This window comes from Hylobates moloch, unplaced genomic scaffold, assembly GCF_009828535.3.
Source record: "Hylobates moloch isolate HMO894 unplaced genomic scaffold, HMol_V3 SCAFFOLD_4, whole genome shotgun sequence".
NCBI lineage: Eukaryota > Metazoa > Chordata > Mammalia > Primates > Hylobatidae > Hylobates > Hylobates moloch.
The window spans coordinates 73,677,633-73,699,539 of record NW_026652279.1 but is presented as its reverse complement, the minus strand read 5'-3'; positions in this window follow the sequence as shown (position 1 = coordinate 73,699,539).

Below are 21,907 nucleotides of genomic sequence, written 5' to 3'. Positions count from 1 at the left end.
TTGCTAAACAACTGTGTAAGTTAATTTGCAGCAAAGTACTGCAACAGAACTTAACCTTTACAGTTATTTCTCAATCAGTCTCCCCCTGTCCTTCTCCCGCTCTTCTGTTCCAGTTATTTTATTTTGGGTTCTGGTTTTCCATAAAAGCATAGTAATGATGGTTTTATTAATATGTAACAAAATAAGAAGGAATCTCGTGGCCATGTAGTTATCACGTTTGGGTATACAGTGGGAATTTGATTTCTTCCAGGTGACAGGTTAGAGAGAACCCTTTTTGTCAATTTCTCTTTTTTTTTGCTTGAATATTCATGAACACAGAGATGTTTAATATGTATTTCATGACCACTAGCAAGTAGAACATATCTTTAAGATCTGGACAAGCTTTTGCTTTGTTTTTAATTTCTGGGTTTATTTTGACCTATGGCTGAGATTGGAAATCTGAAGCTATAATCTTCTACACCTTTGGGTGTCTATATTTGAGAAAATCCTTTACTTTTTCTGTGACATTTGAGAATACTTCATTTTTTTGTACAAGTTAATAAGTTAGATTATAAAATGTCTTAAGTTCAAGAACTATTTTTAATTGGTTTGTAAAAATGTATAAGTACTTATGAGGGTCACTAGTTCTCCAGTTTTCCGAAAAGTAAAGAAACTGAAGTTTAAATGTGCTAGCCTTTTGAAAAAGGAAAAATCATACAGAAAATTCTAGCTCAGAAACATTGTTATATAACAATTGAAGTATACGTTATTACGGTAAAATTTTGACTAATCCACCGACTTTGATAATTTTTAAAAATCAGCTATTTGTCTTTTCTTTGACTTTTATCAAGTATAAATATAATACAAGTGAATAAGTTTGTCTTTATTTGCATAAGATATGTATTTGCTTTCTATTGAAGACCACTAGTCTAAACTTAAACTTCGTATCTTAATTCACAGATCAGAGAAGCTAAGCTTACTCCTATAAAATGCTGGGATTGTGAAAAATATAAAAGTATGTATTAAATCACATCAAATCTAATTCTGGCTAACATTTTTACAAGAATCATAATTGAATTTTGAAACATGTCATTTGAACATAATTGCTAAGATCTAGCAAAGGATATGAACAGACACTTCTCAAAAGAAGACATTTATGTGGCCAACAAACATAAGGAAAAAAAAGCACATCATCACAGGTCATTAGAGAAATGCAAATGAAAACCACAATGAGATACCATCTCATGCCAGTTAGAATGGCGATCCTTAAAAAGTCAGGAAATAACGGATGCTGATGAGGCTGTGGGGCAATAGGAACACTTTTACACTGTTGGTTGGAGTGTAAATTAGTTCAATCATTGTGGAAGACAGTGTAGCAATTCCTGAAGGATCTAGAACCAGAAATACCACTTGACCCAGCAATTCCATTTCTGGGTATATACCCAAAGGATTATAAATCATTATACTATAAAGACACATGCACACATAGGTTTATTGCAGCACTATTTACAATAGCAATGACTTGGAAACAACCCACATGCCCATCAATGATAGACTGAATAAAGAAAATGCTGCACATATACACCGTGGAATACTATACAGTCATAAAAAGACTGAGTTCATGTCCTTGGCAGGGACATGGATGAAGCTGGAAACCATCATTCTCAGCAAACTACAACAGGAATAGAGAACTGGACACCACATGTTCTCACTCATAAGCAGGAGTTGAACGATGAGAACACATGAACACAGGGAGGGGAACATCACACAGCAGGGCCTCTTGAGGTGTGAGGGGCAAGGGGAGGGAGAGCATTAGGACAAACACCTAATGTACGCAGGGCTTAAAACCTAGTTGACGGGTTGGTAGGCACAGCAAACCACTATGGCACTTGTATACCTGTGTAACAAACCTGCACGTTCTGCACATGTAATCCAAAACTTAAAGTAAAACAAAATAAAAAATTAAAGCCTTGAACTAATATTAAACATTGTGTTAATTAATGACTTAATTTGGGATTCTTGCATAATTTATAATAAACCAATACTGAAATATTAATCACAATTCAGTCTTCAAATCTATAATTTTTTTTATTTTTACATGTTATAAAGTTCCTTAAATATATTGCCACTTTTAAAGTGTAAATTGACATGTGTGTGACTCTAGGATGTCTTATGATACATGCTTGGTATTTCCAGGCCAGCTAAAATAGTTATAGGTAGCTGACAATACTTCCTCATTTTCTCTGTGCAATAGGGATTAGTTCATTTGGTTATGTTTTTAGTTAATTTGGGTGATTAAAACTATAACAGAACTATTGGTAACAAAGTTTGATTATGTTTGCATATTAAAATATTGTACTTTTGTGTATCAACAAAAATGTGAAAGCGTTTATGTCCTCAAATTAAGCCTGTGGTTGTTTCCAACTGTGAAAGAAGAGAGTGAAATACAAAACTGAAGTACATGTAAAAAATTGTAGAACATCCATAAAAAGTAAACTTTATCTTGCTTCATAACAGGTGCAAAAAATGAAGCTATGAAATATAATTTTGGCAACTATGCTCATTCCGTTCATATATTTATTATGTAATATAAGTAGTATGTCATGCTGCCAAATGTTTTATGAATGCAAATATAAAATTTGTCTTTTTTACTTTTAAAATTACAATCTTCATGTATTTAGGCTTCTCTTAATAATGAGTTTTGTGCCAGGCACGGTGGCTCATGCCTGTAATCCCAGCACTTTGGGAGGCCGAGACAGGTGGATCACGATGTCAAGAGTTCGAGACCGGCCTGGCCAACATGATGAAACCCCGTCCCTACTAAGAATACAAAAATTAGCCAGGCTTGGTGGTGCATGCCTGTAATCCCAGCTACTGGGGAGGCTGAGGCAGGAGAACGCTTGAACCTGGGAGGTGGAGTTTGCAGTGAGCCGAGATCACACCACTGCATTCCAGCCTGGGTGACTGAGCAAGTCTGGGTCTTGGAAAAACAAAAATAAAAATAATTACTTATTAATGTTTTGTTTATTTATTTATTTATTTATTTATTTGAGATGGGGTCCCACTCTGTCACCCAAGCTGGAGTGCAATGGAGCCAATTTCAGCTCACAGCAACCTCTGCCCCCTGGGTTTAAGCAATTCTCCCAGCCTATTCATGTTGTTCATTAAGATAGAGAGACAAACAGGGAAGATTCAGAAGGATATATATCCAAAGGACATATAAGCAGTAATAAATGTATTTATAGCTATAAGAAAGAAACTTTGATATGTTATATTTGGTTTCTAGTTATATATTCTATATTTTTATACAATGAATATGTAACGTTTGTATTAACAACAAAAAGCAATAAAATATTTGATCCCAATTGTGAATAAAATTACACCAAAATACCTCTGGGTGAAAGGACTGTGGGTTTTTTTTTATTTACTCTTATAGGCTATTCTGTATATTTCTTTAATTATCAGGTAAAACTTTTGTAATCTAAATTTTAAAATGCCATTTTTAATGAAACAAAACAAAATATTGTTTTTTACTTTCCCTGCAATCTGTCTGAATAGCAGTCTGTATCACTTCAGAATAATTTTCTCAGATTTGTGTTGACTTTATCATTTCTTTAATGATTAAATTTTTTCTCACATCTAAAAGAATAATCTGCCATCATATATACATGTAATCTTCTTCTATGTTTATTTTTAAATAGTGTGTTGTCACTTTGTTTAAATATTAGAATACTGTAAACAAATGAATTGTTCATATCGACTGCTTTAAAAAAATAGAATTATGTGTGTTGGTAATTCTATATAACAGTCAATATTTAACCATATATTTAAATGTGTCATAACATATATTTGCATAAGCAAACAAGTAGTGGCAGAAAATATATTAAAATTTGAGCCATAATCATCTTTCATGATAAGGGAAACTCAGTTTCCATCTGCCATCCTCATGCTGCTCAATGTATAATGAAGAAAACTGTCAATATAATTTGGCCAATTTTGAAAGGTTTTAGGTGATAGGATACTAATAGGATTATATATAGCGTATGTTTTGGCAACCTGTAGTCTTGTGTCTTCCCAATATACAGCAATACATTGTCTTGTTCCTTCTCAGTACTGCTGGGGCTCACTCCTCTTGTCTTCTATCAAGAACTTAAATTGAAATACAGAAAAGGGGACACAATAATTTATTATTCAGCCTATGATAACATCCTTTATTATGTGGCTGAAATAAATTATTTCATAAGTTTAGTAAAAGTCAGAGTCATTCATATATTTTTATTCCATACTATGGTGTATCTTTGGCGAATAGAAGAGACAAAATATATGGAGAGTAAGGTAAAAGTTGTATACAATGAGAATTCGTTGTTCTAGTCGCAAATATCCTACTGATTTTTTTGGCAAACATTTTGTAATTTAACTCTCAGCTAGATGATATATTTCAAATTATATTTTGCTTAAGAATCAATTTATACCCTTTACATACTTATAAAAAAACAGAAATTCCAGTGATCCATAACAGAACAATTAAATCAGTACATAGAAGAGTTGGGAAATAGATTCTATACATTAAATAAACTACTACAGTAGTTTGAGAATCACAGAGCTAGGAAAGAGACTGAAATATCTCTTACAAAGATATTTTAAATGACAATCTACTGACCACACCTTAAATCCTTTCTCAAAATTAATTTTAATAATTTGATAAAAAGACAAATGCTCAGGTCATTTGCTCAGAAGTTCATATACCGTAGCTGGAGTTTAACCAACAGTCTGTATTTTTTAAAAGTCTTGTAGTGATTCATTTGTAAGAGTAGAATGAAGAATCATTTATTATTTTTAATAAATATGTTGGAGACTCTCATGAAATTGGTGGTTTATTCCAACACATAAAATTTAAAATAAAAATAATTTATCGATTTTTCTCATTAGGATTATATTTGATGCATTTCAGATATAATTTAGAAATAATTACACATATTGTTTAAATTAGTATAATATTTGCTCACTTAAAAATAATACATGCAAGAGGACACTAAATGGTATAACATGAAAAGTTAAACTCCTTCAAATCTCTACTTTGCAATCTTACGTATCAACTTTGAGCTGATTTTTGAAGCTGATTTTTTCAATGTTCTATGCTTATGAACAAATATAGTAAAACAAACAGAACAACAACAAAAATGTATTTTTTAAATTCAAGGCTTTTTCTATGTCAGAAACCTCTACTCATCATTAAAAACATTCACAATATCTGCACACGTTTTTTCTTCATAACATAAACTGATTAGACTATTTCTATACTTCTGTATTTTGATGAACTTTTATCTACCGTATCAATCTTCTAATAGTAGAAATATGAACCTGTTTTAAAGATCAAAGATTAATATACTTTATAATTTTGTAATGTATTTGATGAGCTCCTCATTTATGAATATTTATATTTTTCTACTTTTGATATTAGTATTTTGAATAATGTAAACATAAACATTTTTACTAGTATACCTTTAGGTGTATATCTGAAAAATAAGTTTCTACTACTGCTAGGACCAAAGGTTTTTGTATTTTAACAGTTGCAAAATACTGACAAATTACCCTTCAAAATATGTCTTCAGATTTTAAACCCTTCTATAAAAAGCATGAAAGTTCATTTTTTCCATATACTCTCAACAATAAGAATGATTGTAGAAATGACTTAACTTTTGGCAGTCTATATAAGAGGTGTCTTGTAGTTTCAATTTTCATTGCTATAAGTACAATTGGGCCCTTTTGTATGTTCACTGTTAGTATTTTTGTGTGTGAACTTCCTGTTTGTATGATTTTGTAATATGTAAGTGTTCCTATTATACACACACAAACACACGCATACACAAACACACACAGTATTTAAAAAAACAAAAAAACAATAAAATTAGTCACTATTCTATTACCAATAATAACCCAAAACTTAGAAAATTACATGCTTCATATATTAAAAATATAAGTATTGTGTAATTTTAATTTGGTGGGATCAAAATTTGCCCTCCCTTATATATGCCTACATAACATTGCCACCTGTGGGAGCATGCCTATTTCTAATAAAATCTAGATTTAGCAATGTTTGATTTAGCTCTGGTAGCTGTTTGTGCTGATATCATGAAGAATACTCAATATGCTTAGACAAAATGTTTTCTGACAGAAAAAATAATATTGTTTCCATCTAAAATGCTTTGTCTCACAGTAAAAAATAGCCAATTTCAGTTTTCTTTAGAAAAAGATACTAGCATTTATATAATAACAACGTGAGAAGTCAGAGGTGTAGCTTACCAGGCTGCATTTCCAGGAGACTTCCTAAACCCAGGGTTTCCAATCACACCTACCAGTCTTCTCTAGGTAGATAAATTGAGTGTCATGCACTTTGCTGTGCAGAGAACTTTTTAATGAAACCTTTAAATCAAAGGTTTTGTGACTAAAAATTAAAAGGGAGTGTTATAATGTACATTAATAAAGTAGTTTTACATGGTAGCTGGCACTTTCATAAGAATGGCTTAATATTACCTAATACTTAAGATAACATTTTGATTTAATAAATATTTACAAAGCATTCCCTAATCATTTGTTCTCTGGATAGAACTTGATCTGTATGTTATTTTATTCCAAACCACTTTTAGTTATATTAAAAATAAAAATAAAAAATGCTTTTAGGGTTAATTGTTATAACATGCTGATAAACAGTAAAATCTCTTACATAGTGGTACTCACAAAGGCAAAACTATTTTTAGAAAAACTAACATCATGGTTAAGAGAGAATAAAGGAAAGAGTAAAAATAAGGAAGAAATTTAAAATATAGAAATATACATACATGTTATGCATTGGGGAAAATAACATGCTTAAATGATAAATACAATTGAAATATCTTATTTTATTGTAATTCTGTTTTCTGAAAAAAGGCACTGCTATGATTTTGGAATTTTCTCCATTAAAAAAAAAAAGATTACATGATATTCAAGCATTCTGCTCTGGAATCTCCAGTACTGGACTCTTTCTGGTTTGATTATTATACAAATTATTTAACCTGACTGAAGTTCAATCTCACAAGGCTGTTATGAGAGTTAAATTAGATTTGTACATATAGAGGCAGTTAGCATTATGCTTACCACATAATAAGAGCTTGAAAAATGTTAGCTATTATTATCAATGTCATAAATGGCTGCTGTTCTCTATATGAGAAGTATACATTTTCTGTGAGAGAAAGGGAAGAATGTTGGTATATTTACTGGAAGCTTGAATGTTGATATATTTATTAGGTCTTTATAGTTGTGAATGTGTTGTTCAAGTGAGTTTTTTCCTTGAAAGAACAGAGGGAGGATTCTAGAAGGTATGTTCCCATTTAAAATGAAAGAGATTATAAAGCAGTAAAAATAAAAGACACATAAAGAATTCAAAAGTAAGAATGTGAATTACGACAAAGGTAATGAGAAGAAAAAAATAAAGGGGAGAAAATATCATGAGAAAAATACAGGTAGATTTAATTTTGAAATATTTTCCCCTAAATACTGCATTATGAGAAAAAAGCCAACAGAATATATCACTTTTAAAATTGTATTACATTTTATTATTTGTAGGTTATTTTAATCATCCTTTTCTTATGTTTTCTTGCAATAACTATTTGATTTTGTATGACTGTTATACTTTCTATTTAACAGATGAGGAATGGGACTAGAAATTTTAAGTGACATGACCAAAGTTATATCACAAATGAGCAGCAGGGACTGAAATGAAATCCATGTCTTTCTTAGTGCTTTTTTTTTGTGATATCAGGTTGTCTCTTTGTTAATATAACTGATTTAAGTGGATTGTTTCAATGCTTCCTTAACACCTGCCATATACTGAGAAATCAGTTATATACTTTTCAGACATTTTATCATTTAAGCTTTTAATAATCCTGTGAATATGTGAGAACATATTTGAGAACACAGAAATGCCAGGTAATTTACCCTTAGCTTTAAATAACAGCTTGTGGATCTGAGGCTTGAACACCAATGTGTCTTGCTGCAGACAGCACTCCACCTTTCACACTAGGTTTCACAAATGAATGATTTCCTGTTGACCAGCTCTCATTGGCACCTATTAGTCACTCCATAAATTCTTGTTAAAAGACTTAGGAAGCTAATGTAGTAATCACTAATGAGTGAATGAATGTACTCCAGTGTAAAATCTCTGCACCTAGACCACAGAGGTCTGGGAACCAAAAGTTAGAGAATTATATAGATGACATAAGGAAAAGATACAACATTCTTTATACAACCGCATATCCCACGTTGCTGCAGTCAGGAAAGGTATTTAATATTGTTACACAGAAACATCTTTCTCATCCGTTTTGCCCCAAGAGGAATTCATTCCAAATGTTGGCTTCAGTTAGAAGTAACCCTTTCTGTCAAATTGGAGTGGGCGACAGCTTTCCTATTTACTCTGGCAAGATAAAGAGCTTTGCAGTTAAATAACCCTGTCTAGAATGTGAGCTTGTTCAGAATAAGAACATCTGTTTTGTTCATGTCTACATTCCCAACACCTAGAATATTTACTTCTACATATACAACATCTAGATACAAATACATATGTGTTTTGATGAAATATACATTAATTCTGCAAAGATCAACATAATATAGGAATTTCCCTGACGTTTTGTTTTTCCATGCTTTGTTCAGCTATAAAATGAAAGAAAAAGATATCTAGTTGCTTTGCATAGGACTGGGTTGAAATGTCTTAAAATGCACCAGTAAATTTTACATTTACCTTTTTTTCCCATTTATTTAGGATGTCCACAGCTCAACATATTTATTAAAACCTACTAACTCTTTCTATGGACTCAAATTCAATCTTTAAGTTATTAATTCTTCTATCTTATTAATTCAGAATTAAGATTGTAAAAAAAATGTGTCAGAAAAAATGGGCGTATTTCGTTTTGTTTTATAACTATGATTATGAAGTTTCTCAGGGGCGGAATCACCTTAATTGCCTACTTTATACTTAACAACAGGAAAGACTGGTTTATGACATGTTAAAGCATTTGAAGATTGTTTATCTTAGAATTCGCATTTTGTGTGTGCACTCAGCTAGAGACTATTTAAATTTAGACATATGAAGTGTATTCTGTTCTAGTGATCATCAGTTTTTCCAGTACACACAACATCTGCATAATTGATTTAATAAGTTCATCTTACAAAAGAAAAATAGTCATTCTTCCTATTATTAAAATTACTCATGTAATTTATAGTGTGTGGTAGAAAGTATCCAAATTTTGATAGATAACTAAAAACTATTATTGATTTTTATTATCTCTACTCTCTGAGATCTGAGAAAAATCTATCTACTGATTTTTTAAAATGTTAGTAGTAATCTGTATGCCTTTCTGATGTCTGGAGATGACTGGTTTGAAAGCAACATCTGACTCATGAAAAAAGTAAAGGTGTGTTTGTCATTACACCTCAACTTCTGTAAACACCGCTGAACCAGCCTAACCTGTGGGTTTGTCGTTCGAAACAATTTACAAATCTTTCATAAAACTATTACTAGAGAAAACTGTGCCTCATAGTAAAGGCCAAGTAGCATCATATGTAATAAAATCCTGAAATGTAATCTTATGAAAAGGTTTTTTTAATCTTTCACTTATTTTCCTTTGCAACTACCACCACCTTTATCAGATACTAATTTAATCTATAATACTATCAATTATTTCCTAATTGTTCCCGTGACTTCTGTACCTATCCATCAGAGTAGATTCATTTATTCTAGTGTTTATCTGCATTATTGTATGTTCTTATTTTAAACTTAAATATTTCATATGACCTAGAAAGTGTTTGTTGATTTTTTCCTAGACAGATTTGAGAGATAACCAAACTCCTAAGTTTATCATTGTCTCATTTAAGCAGCCATCCACAACTCTACAAATAAGAGAGCTTAAATCACTTAGAAAGTCCTACAAATTATTGCGATGTGCATACTCATCTTTGTCAAATTTAAACTCTTTGCTAGGGCAATGTGTAACTGGTGGCACAAGACCATCTGGAAAATCACAGAATACCATTCTTCAACCCCCAAAACCTCCATACTTATTTCCTGACCTTTACAGCTAGGTGCAACCATATTGATAATAGTTATCACTATAAACTTAAAATTTTACAGCATTTATTAGCTATGTTATTTTATTATTTCTCCATCTTATGCTAACTTTAAATGAATGCGTTGTTTTATATAAACAGTAGTTTTGTTTTCACATTTGTGTAACAATCTCTCTGACAGCTTTGAAGTCAATGGTTTTTCAGAGAAACTGGCATCTATCACACAGTTGCATACAAAGTATTTGATTTTTGAAAATCTTGAATATATAAGAATGTGAGTGTAGTTTTATATCATTCAATTCAAAATATCTGGGCCAAGGAAATAATTTATACGAATACCACCCATTTATCTCAAATGGGACAAGTTCAACATTATTCGGCACAGTTTGATTACATTAAGATTATTTGGTGGGCACGCTTAGAAACCTGTAAAAGCAAGGCTCCTAAGCAGTCACTTTTTTTTTCTTTTGAGGACAAACTTCAGAAATATCCAAACTCTCCAAATTCAACGGAAACCCACAATGCATGTTCAAAGGTCCAACTCTTCTCTTTTTTCTGTCTCTAATACAAATTATTATAAATCTTACTACTCGGATCCCTAGCCTCTCTTTCAGCCTTTTGACACTGTTTGGCCATTAAGCTATCAATATATATCTAATGAGGAGAGGTCGTGTCAAGGAAAATTTTTGCTATCTTGATAAAATGGATAAAATGACCAGGAATGGACATTTTTTTCTCTTTCCTTCTTCTGTTATCCTCAGTGCTGGATAGGATGACTAGAACTGACAGAATTGTCTTTCAATCACAAAAACACAATGATGACACACACTTCATATAGCAAAATTAAACAAAATAAGATATACATTATTAACAACTAATTCAGTGCCCACGGTTTTCTAACTCTGAGCTACTTGCTTAAACTGCTCTTTGTGGGATTTTTGTCACTCACATTGACAAGTAATTCTATCTGATACATTAACATTGTAATTTGAATATGTGATCACTCTGACACTTCTTTACAATTATCAGCTAAGTTACAACATTTCTCCTTTTTTTTACATACTGCTCTCACTCTCCCTCTGAAATATTCAATAGAAATTTTGAAAACAAGGTTATTTATTCCAGGAAAATGGTAGTTTAGGCTATCAGAAAGCTATGCAGAATTTCAAAACCTTTGACATGCTTTCCCACAATATAAAAGAAATCGTATGAATCTCCTTTAAAAAATGAACAAGGTAATACTGGCATTGACCTGTTCTTGGACCTTCTTTTCCACGAGTACAGTCATATTAGATTGAGATCAAAGTTTTCACTTCCTTGCTTTCCAACTTTACGTGTGGGAAATACAGTTTTTCTTGATGCTGCAAAAGGCTACCAACTTAAATCCTTATCTCCTTGTGTGTTATTCAATGACGACAAGCCTCAGAGAGCTAAATAGTGGAAATAATTATAGACAATCCACTCTCACGACTTAAGTGTGGAGTCTGGCAGGATTGGGCTTTTAACTCTCATGTAGTGTTTAAAAAAAAGCCTACTGTGTTATTATTTTTCCTTCAAAAAATTTGAAGTAAAAATCATGTGTATTTCTGTAACAACGAAAAAGGAAAATGTGCTTTTGTTTAGGATTTGGTTATTTTTGTCCATAAAGCAAGTGTGCATATGACTCTAATTTTTCCTAGGCCAAAATTAAACTTTTACTGAATGGTTTCATGCTGTCTTTTTTGTAACTCTACTCTGAAAAATGCACGTGAAATAATCTTCTTAAGCAGTTGCTTTTTCCCCTGAATTTAAAAAGAAACAACAGATATTCAGGAAGAGTATTTTGACTTTTGAAAACCTTTGTAAGAATTCAAGGCCACCTGTCATATCAGTGTACTGTTAAAAACCCATTTTGATTACAGTAACATTTGTTGCTCAGAGGAAAGTAGCATTTAATTTGTTTTCTCATATTATAGTCCTACTGGGTGGGTAACACAGTATTTCTAATTTTGTTTTCTATGAAGCTATTGCTTTTTTGCACTTTGCTTGTGCTGATACAATGATTCTTTTGAGAAATAATGGTAAACTAATAAAAAATTTTCTGAAAGAAACTGTGATATGGTCTGAATGAATTCTTTTTTTGTTTGTTTTTATTGGCCAGAGAGCCAAGTTTATTTTTCAGAGTAGAAAAATGAGAATAAAAATATATTCTAGGGACTTTTGTTTGAGACATTATCTCTTCGGCATAGTTTCTTTCAGTAATTATTACCTTTTTTTCTTATTTAAAAGTACCCATTTAAGTTGTATTTTACTAGTATGGGAACCTTAAAATAAAAGCAAAGTTTCATAGGATATCATTGGAGGTATTATTTTTTCATCTACTTGGGTAATTTGTAAAATAGGATGAATGAACCAAGAAGGAAATGTCTTTCCTATTTGTATGAAAGTAAATATTAGTACCATATATTAATGAAAATTTAAGTTGCAAATTAATTATGAATGCTTTAAAATAAACAAAGAAAACTAAAGCAACTTTATCAGAAACAACAAACCAGCATCATCAATTTATCCTATAATCTGTTGTGATTAGGACTGCCAATCTTTAGGCTTAGTTTACTTTGTCGAACCCAACTGATTTATAACAAAAATTATATTTGAATCAGATTTTTTTCCTCTTTAAGACTGTATCGAATACATCAGAACTTGTAGTAATCTACCAAATATATAAATTATTCTGTTTCAATAAAAGTTTTACACTGTAGAATATACTTTTGAATTCTAACACTTTACCAAGTGGTAAACTTATCTATGTTTCTTTGTGTATATTAAATGCAAAGAGATTGTTACAGTGTTGATATTCAGAGCTTACTGAAGTGGCAGAACTTTTCAATGGAAAGTAATTGCATTTGGTGTACAATATCTAAAATGTTCGTATGTGTGTTTATTTTTTTTCCCACGTGTTCATGATAGTCCCACTGCAGGGGACAGAATTCCAACATGTGAATCATGAGTGTACCAGAAAATCCTCTTATGCTTTTCTGTTTATCAATAAACAGAAACATCAAGGATGGCAAAGGCCACATAGAAAAAGTGTTGTCTGTATGTACCAAGCTGAGAGATTCATATATGTGTTCCTCACCTGTGGTAGAAAATTACCCCAACACGTCACAATGAACCCTTTAAGATAATAAATATCTATTCTTAGAAAAGCTGCTGAATCCTAATCCACCAATATTGCACCCAGTGTAGAAAAGGTAGATGTGCATAGGCCAAAAAGTATAAGGTCAATCTTTATTGCTCCCAGAGTTATTCAGTGGTTATGCTAATACCATTTATGAAAAAATATCTGGAATTTCCAAAGATTTGCAATACCATATTGCCATTAGGAAATGCAGATATATAAAGAAATAGGCAGCCATTTCTTGTTAATTTCAATAATTATGTTCTATAAGAAAGTCATCACTAAAATTGAATTAGCTAATACTGAAGAACTGTTCCTAAGAGAAACACATGTTTAGGTTCCTGCAAACCTCTGTTCACATTTCCTGCAAGCCTAGTTCCGCATTTCATCAGTTCATCAATAGGCAACTTATTTTATGTATATTTTTATTTAAAGACACACTTTTAAAGATATGTTGTTGATTTATTAACATTAAACTCAAGTTCAGCAGCACTATTACTCATGCCTGAACAAAGCTTATCTAATACAAGTATTTTCTCTGGAAGGCAAATCAGAACCTTCTTGCACTCAGGAAGACAAGGCAACACTTCAGTACGATGATTGTGGGCCATGTTTAACAGAAAGTGAACAACGAAAATCATAAAAGCATGAAACAGAAAATAACAAAGAGTATAAGAACTTAATTTTAGAACTGAAAAAAGAAGCTAGTTTGTTATCACTTTGTTCAATATCAGCTGAATGTTTGTGCAATGAGTGCCTCAAACTTTGAGCAAAATAACTTCAAATGAGCATGTAAGTTACACGAATATTGATTTGGGTTTTACAAATTTAGTGAGTAAATGAATTTACAAATGTGGAATCTGCCAATAATGAAGATGAAATATACATAGGTAAACAGATAGTTTTTTGTATGTATGGCTTTATGTTCTATGACACCAATATTTTTAATTTCACAGTTCGTAAGACTGTTTTATTATACCTCTTTATACCTATATTATGTTATATAATCTAATTCATTTCATGGTAATTTTGTTGTTAATTTTATTGTTCATAAAAGTAAAAGCTGTTAATTATTAAAAATAATATAAAAATATCAAAAATATATACATAAATGAAATAAATTTCACAGAATCTCAACACCTGAAGGTAAAGAAAATTCACACAGTATATAACCGTATCTCCAGCTGTTTTATGTTAACATAATCTCTGCTATTGGACATTTTTATTGTTCTCCTTTTTCTTCTTTATATAAAAATTCATATAATACCTATGTTCTTAATCTTCACTCTATTTTGGATTATTATTTAAATTTGATTAGTAAAAGTAAATCAATATTTAATGGTTCTTAACTAAAATAAAATGGTTAAATATATTTATATCCTCAAACAGCTGTGTTTAAGTATGCTTCTTTCATCTCACCACTTTTTCCTGTTATTGCATGTAATTATCAACACACATGCACACACACACGCACACACCCCGCACACACATACACCACTCTGCAAATTAGGTAAATATTAACATTTCTTTCTTTTACAACGCTTCTACATAATTTTCTTTAGATTGAATTTTTAAATTATTTTATCTTTTACTTTCACAATTCTGTGAATTATGTATTGGTGTTATTTGCATAATTTTTATTGACAGAATTTTCTTTTCATTCATTTGTATGAACTCTTTTTGAATTATTCCATTCTTTATACATTTACAGCAAATTATGCTATACTATTATATTTTAATATACTGCATTATATTTTACTGAGTTTATCACTAACATTTTGTAGCTAATTTCCTCTCAATATTCATTTTCTCTATCTTCTTGAAATAAATAGGAATCCATGAATATTGCCCCAAACTTTCTTTGTTTGAAATCTTTCCTATCTTAATTAGTGGCTTCCAGATTCTCACAGTAAAACATTTGAGGTCAATTTTGATATTCCTTTTCTCTCATACTGCACTTGTAAATTCTGTCAAAACATACTATTACTGCAATCAGTTTCCAGCACTGCCACTGCGAAGAATTTACTCTACGTCACCACCCTCTCTCACCTGGATCATTGCACTATCTTTGTGACTGATCGTGCTTCCACCTTGGCCCCAGCCTATTTTCCACACAGTTGCCAGCATGATCCTATTAAAACGTCAAGTCAGATCAGATCAACTCTAAAAGCGTTTTATCTGTAAAAACCAAATTTTGAAATGGCTAACTGCACACTACATAATCTGTAAACTCTTAGACCTTGTCCCTGAGTATGCAACCTCACTGTCACTCTGCTGAAGCATATTGGTCTCTACGCTCTTCTTCAATCAGACCAGGCATGCCTTCATCTTAGTTCCCTACACTGCCTCTTCCCTAGGCCTGGAATTCCCTTGTGAGTGAGTCCCTTGGAATCACTTGAAAAAAATCCTTCCACTCTTTTATCATTATGCTTATTATTTTAGGTGAATGTAATAAGCATAGGAATATTCCCTATTAAAAATACTTTTAGTCAGAATTATTAATGCTCTTTTAAGAAACTCCTTTGGTTTTGTTTTGTTCTGTTTTGTTTTGAGACAGAGTCTCGCTCTGTCGCCCAGGCTGGAGTGCAGTGGCGCAATCTCGGCTCACTGCAAGCTCCGCCTCCCGGGTTCACGCCATTCTCCTGCCTCAGCCTCTGGAGTAGCTGGGACTACAGGCGCCCGACACCACGCCCGGCTAATTTTTTGTATTTTTTAGTAGAGACGGGGTTTCACCATGTTAGCCAGGATGGTCTCGATCTCCTGACCTCGTGATCCGCCCGCCTCAGCCTCCCAAAGTGCTGGGATTACAGGCGTGAGCCACCGCGCAGGGCCAGAAACTCCTTTTTTACTAATGATTCCAAACTGTCCTTTCATTAGACAACCAGGTAATGGTCTTCTAATAACTAATATTCATTCCTGAATACATGATCAAGCTTTAAAAGAGCCTATCCTATTAAGAGATGCATTCTAAATCAAATTGGCTTGCAGAAGTTTAATAATTATCATCAAAATATATGTTCTGTGCTGTTTTGATCAATTATACTAGTAATATTTGTAATGGTAACTTAATCCAGAAAATTTTTTAGTACCCAGAGTCATTGCTCAGACAAAACTTAAAACATAAACTTTGATCACACAAAACTTAAAACTAAAACAATAGTTTACACATTTTGGTGGCAGAAGTTTATAATGAGATAATCCATAACCTTTCAAATATGACTAAATATGATTTCCAAGGAGAAAATGAAAGATAAATTACTTAAAAGTTCTTACTATTAAAGTAGAATATGTTCAAACACATATAAATAAATTGACAGTGGATGTGATGGCTAATTTTGTGTATCAACTTGGTTAGGCTGTGGCACCCAGTTCTTTGGTCAAATAACAGTCTAGATGTTTCTGTGAAGGCATTTTTTTATTCAATTAACATTTAAAATCTATTCACTGTGTGTAAGGCAGATTACCCTCTATAATATGAGTTGGCTTTGCTCAATGAATTGAAGGTCTTATAAGCAAAGACAGGTTCCCCAACCACAGAAAAGGAATTCTGTTTTAAGAGTGCAACATAAAAATCTTGCTAAATTTTGAATTTTCCACTGCTTATCTGCTCTGAAGATTTCAGATTCAAGATTACAACAACTCTTATACGTGTGAATGTATTTATATATGTGTGTATATACTATATTAAAAACTCCTTAAGACATATGCATTTAACTTTGGTCAGGTTAACTGATGATTTGTCTGTAACATAGAGGGAGGGGAAACATAAGCCTTAAGCCTCACCAGTGGTTTAAAACTTTGCCTTGATCTGGAAGGTGAAGACAGAAAAGCAGAATTGCAAACATATATTCATAAACATAAATGATTCATAAACATAAATGATAAACATATATTCATAAACATAAATGATTAATCCAGTGTGTTGTGAAGAAATTATATACACCATGTGAAAAAAATGACAGAGTATTTAGAGGGAAGACCCCTTGAGAACAGTTTTCTGAAGAAAGTTTGTTTATAGGTGTACAATATGAAGTGTGCATTGGGAATCAGTTGTGGAAGAATTTGGAGATTTTCTGGTGCAGTAATATGGACTTTCAAAATGTTCATTCATTTTTAATTTTAGATGTATTGCTTCTATTAAGCAAAAACTGTGTACAACTTGTGGAGCATTGTCACAGATAACTGGGAAGAGTTTAAGTATTTAAATTAGTTTTGAAGTCAAGGTAATATTTCAAAATATGCAGTGAGTAATGGAAAGTTTTTGTTGTTGGTGTCTATGACCCAAATAAAATAATTGCATCAATTTTAGACTTCATGAAAAGGAATATTTTCTTTTGATTTTTGCTTGGTATTTCTTGCTGCTTTTTTCCCTGTAATGTTCGTTTTGTTTTTTTTCTCTCTGTCTTTCCGCAGAATGTTGTTCTATAGCCAGTTTAGAGACATGCCTGGTAATATTAAGTAAAGATTGAGTAGCAGAAATTTAAACTTGCATTTTATTTTAGGTAAAGTATATGCAGATTAACTGCCATTTGGGGTAGTGAATTCCTAAATATACACCTGCTAACCATTATTTGATTACTTTCTCCAGTTAATATCATGTGATTTAATGATTCAACATATATTTATATAAATTATTCCACTAAAGAATAATAATGTATGAACAAAAATTAGGCAAATTTTATTACACTAAAATGATAGTTTAAATTTAAATATGCTAAGTATCACTGAAAATATATTTTATTTGATAGTTTTTAAAATGTTAAGAAACTTTCCCTTTTACTTAAGTGCCACATACATGTATGTATGCAAACATGTAAAAAAAACCTTAAATAAATTACCTACCAATAAATCTTGCCCAGTTTGAAAAGCTTTGTTGTGACACTATCATCTCATGATAAATATGGAGGAATATAGTTTTATGTCCCACTGAAATAATGCCAACTTTCTATCAGTTCCCACAAATTGCTTTATTTATAATTCAAAGTGAATGATGCCACCTCACGATTTCCTATAAAATCTCAATTTTTCTTGAAGAACTTTTATATAAAAACTGACAGATTTGATACTGCTGTTTTATGACATGACTAAATCAGAACTCATAGTGGCATGTTTGCATGCAAAATAATATTGCTATAATATTGTATGCCTTGATTTACTTTTACATTTCATTCCTCATTTTGTATCTATCTATCTATCTATCTATCTATCTATCTATCTATCTATCTATCTATCTATCTATCTATGTATCTCTCTCTCTCTCTCTCTCACACACACACACACACACAAAACCAAATTCAGGGTAAAGTTGACTTTAATGTGTTATAGTACCAGACAGTATACCCGAAAGCAGTTGTATAATATATAACTGAATGGTGCTTGAATGTTTACAGGCATTGCTCAAATTTATTTCATAAATCATTTATTCTATGTGTAGAAAAAAAATTGGCTTTTGTGTATTAAATTGCATCTTAAGGTAAATAATTTCAAAACAATCGTCTTTTTCTCCAGTACACAAGCACTATATAAATTCTCTGTATATTTGCCATTCATAATTGTTTACCAACGCTTCACCTCTCAAAATATAAATTTTTAAAAGCACACATTTAGATATTAACTGAATCTAGAGTGTATATTGATTTTTTTATAATATTTATAATATATGTCTTCTTAATTGCCTTCTAACAAAATATGTGATGCCAGGTACGAGGGAGTCTCACAGCGTAAGATATACTGCTGCTCTCCATAAATTTACTAGTTGGTGCAGAGGTTATCAATAAATTTTCTGTCTGAATACAATTGATCTGGCCAGTGCCATTTCATGAATAATGCTTAGACACTATTGTGTTACGTTTCTCAAATCCAATGGGGTTGAAGGAATACTCTTGGCTAGGTGCCTCTATTGGATAAAATATCATAATCTCCATAGGGGTACTTTTTAGTGTATTGTGTTGCTATAAATGAATACATAAGGTTGCATAATTTATACAGAAATAAGTCTTATTAGGTCACAATTCTGTGGCTGGAAAGTTCATGACTGGGCATTTGGTGAGGGCCTGAGGCTGCTTCCACTCATGTCAGAAGACAAAGGGGAGCCAGCTGCGCAGAGACCACAGGAGAAGAGAAGAAGCAAGGTAGGAGAAGATGTCAGGTTCCTTTTAACAACCAGCTCTCTTGAGAAGTAATAGAGTGAGAACTCAGTCACCTCCAAGGGAACACATTAGTCTATTCATGGGGGATTCCCTCTCCCCAGTGACCCAAGCATCTCCCATTAGGCCTCACCTTCAACACTGGGGATTAAATATCAACATGAAGTTTGCAAAGGAAAAACGTCAAAACCGTAATAGATATGTAGTATGAAATTCAGTCATCCTGCACACCTTCTGGAAATTCCTGGCCAATGACACACAGCTCTACATCTTGTGGGGACAGCATGCATTTAAATGAACTATGTAGAGAAGGAGGTGTGACATTCTAAATGATGCAGCCAGGACAGAACAGAGAGTTCAAGGCGTAAGAAGAATTATGATGGATGACTCAAAGAATAAATAAATGGTTTCAAAGTGAAGTATTCATACCACAAAGGAAAAGAAGGGACACAGAGTGAAGATCTATTACAGTTTCTTAGTAATGGGATCTTTTTGTTGGGATGGTGGGAAAAAAAAGAATTTTTTTTTTAATATTTTTAGTTATTAGGTAAAGGTGGGATGTTTCTCTGTCGAAATGGGTGGGTAAAGGAGGGAGAAAGTGGATAGAATGACAAACTGATAAATTATTGAAATTTTCTTTGACGTAATGCTAAAATGTAATGACAGTAAAGTGAACAGAGAGAAAAACTACCTATGAAAAATATATAAAGGAAAAAAGTAAGTTAGAAGGTTCATATTAGGAACGAATAAATACAAACTCGGAGATGGTTAGAGATGGAATTTAGAGTTGTCATGAACAAATACATATATAAAATTGTACAGTATTGTATTCAAGTGAGGGGCTACTAGATACATAATCTTAAAGCTAAAATTTAGAAACTGGAGACTTGTTCAATATTCATTGACCATATGTAATTGCTACATTATAACCTTTACTGTTTTTATAGGGTCTGAGACGTCTGGCCTGAGGGTAGGAGAAAAAAATAAATCCGTCAAAACGTGTCCTTAGTGGTACTTTCATGGATATTGGTTTAAAGTATGCATCCGGATGTGATCTCTGCATCATAACAAATCAACCCAACTTTTGGAATTTGGAGTATGATATGTAGTTATTTCTGAGGTTCTTTCTCTCTTATCAATATTATACTGCGTGGACAAAGTAAGCTCAAATATTAGGAGTGATGGTTCAATTTTATTAACTTCCAGTTAAGTACAACAATCCAGATGAGTTCTGGCTGAGGGCAAAGGAAGCATGGAATAGAGAAAAGAGAAGAGCAAGAGAGAAATACATGTATAGCCTTGTGAAGAGTTACAGAGCATGAAGCAATCACAAAATTATGTGTCTATTTTCTTCATTCTTCATCACATGGTATAATACATGGACTGGCTTTAGTCACTTATTAGGAAAAACATGGCTGAAAATTTTAGTGTTTTCAACATAGATGGAATATTTTTTGTCAGTTGCCTAATTACATGCAAGTATGTTTGTATGTGTGTGTATCTGTCTTTGTGAATTAATGGTAGACGTGTTTTAAATTATCAACCAAATATGTGATACACATGAAGTCTTCACTGTTTATTCACACATTAACTAAATCAATGAGTCATTAAAGGAAAAACGTAGTTTTCATACTTATGTATTTCATACTTTGTGTCCCTCAAAGTATCTAGCACAGCACCATTAATAAACTTGATGAAACTGTGAGAAATGAATAAATGCATATTGTCTCCCTGTGAATGAAACGATATGCCTTGAAGATAACTGTCTAGCATTCAAAGTGAAGTCTTTTAAAATATAAAATACAGTGCTTTTTTGTGAGGTGGCCTTTTAGCTATATGACTTTAACTTAAACATGACTGCTATCACAAGAATGGCAAGAGATTCATCTTTGTGTGCTTGGTTGGCTGGGACCAGCTCACCAAATGTCTTTGTTTAAACTGCTTCAGTGATTGACACACACAAAAAAGTGTATAGATCAATTAGCAATGCCTGCCATGTACTCCATAGATCCATTAGCAATGCCTGCCATGTACTCCAGACGTGGGAGAGGTGGCATGCTTATTTGTTGACTCTGATCTAATTCATTTATAAAGTACTTGCCTTCATAATATTTCACATTATAAAACGGGCTTCTTATGATTAAAAAGGAGGTTACTGAGGAGAGAAACAATATAACAATTGAGCTAGAGGCAAGACTTGGAAAAAGGGAGATACAATTAGCCTTTGGGGACAGGTGGAAATGTTAGAACATATGAACAAAGGTAAATGCAAAAAAATGAGTATGACTATAACATATTACACATTGGGCATTAATATCAAATATGAGCAGGGCCCATCTATAAATAAATAGTTGTTGAGAGTACTTCTAAATATCTTTATCGCCTGGCTCTGTGCCCCAAAACTCTCATTACCCCAGTTTATCTCCTCTTCTATTACTATTTTTCTCTCTTTTCATCTACAGCTCTTCAAAAAAAGGTAATTGGTGATTGCTGCTTCCCTTCTTCTTTCTCTGTTCTTACTAAA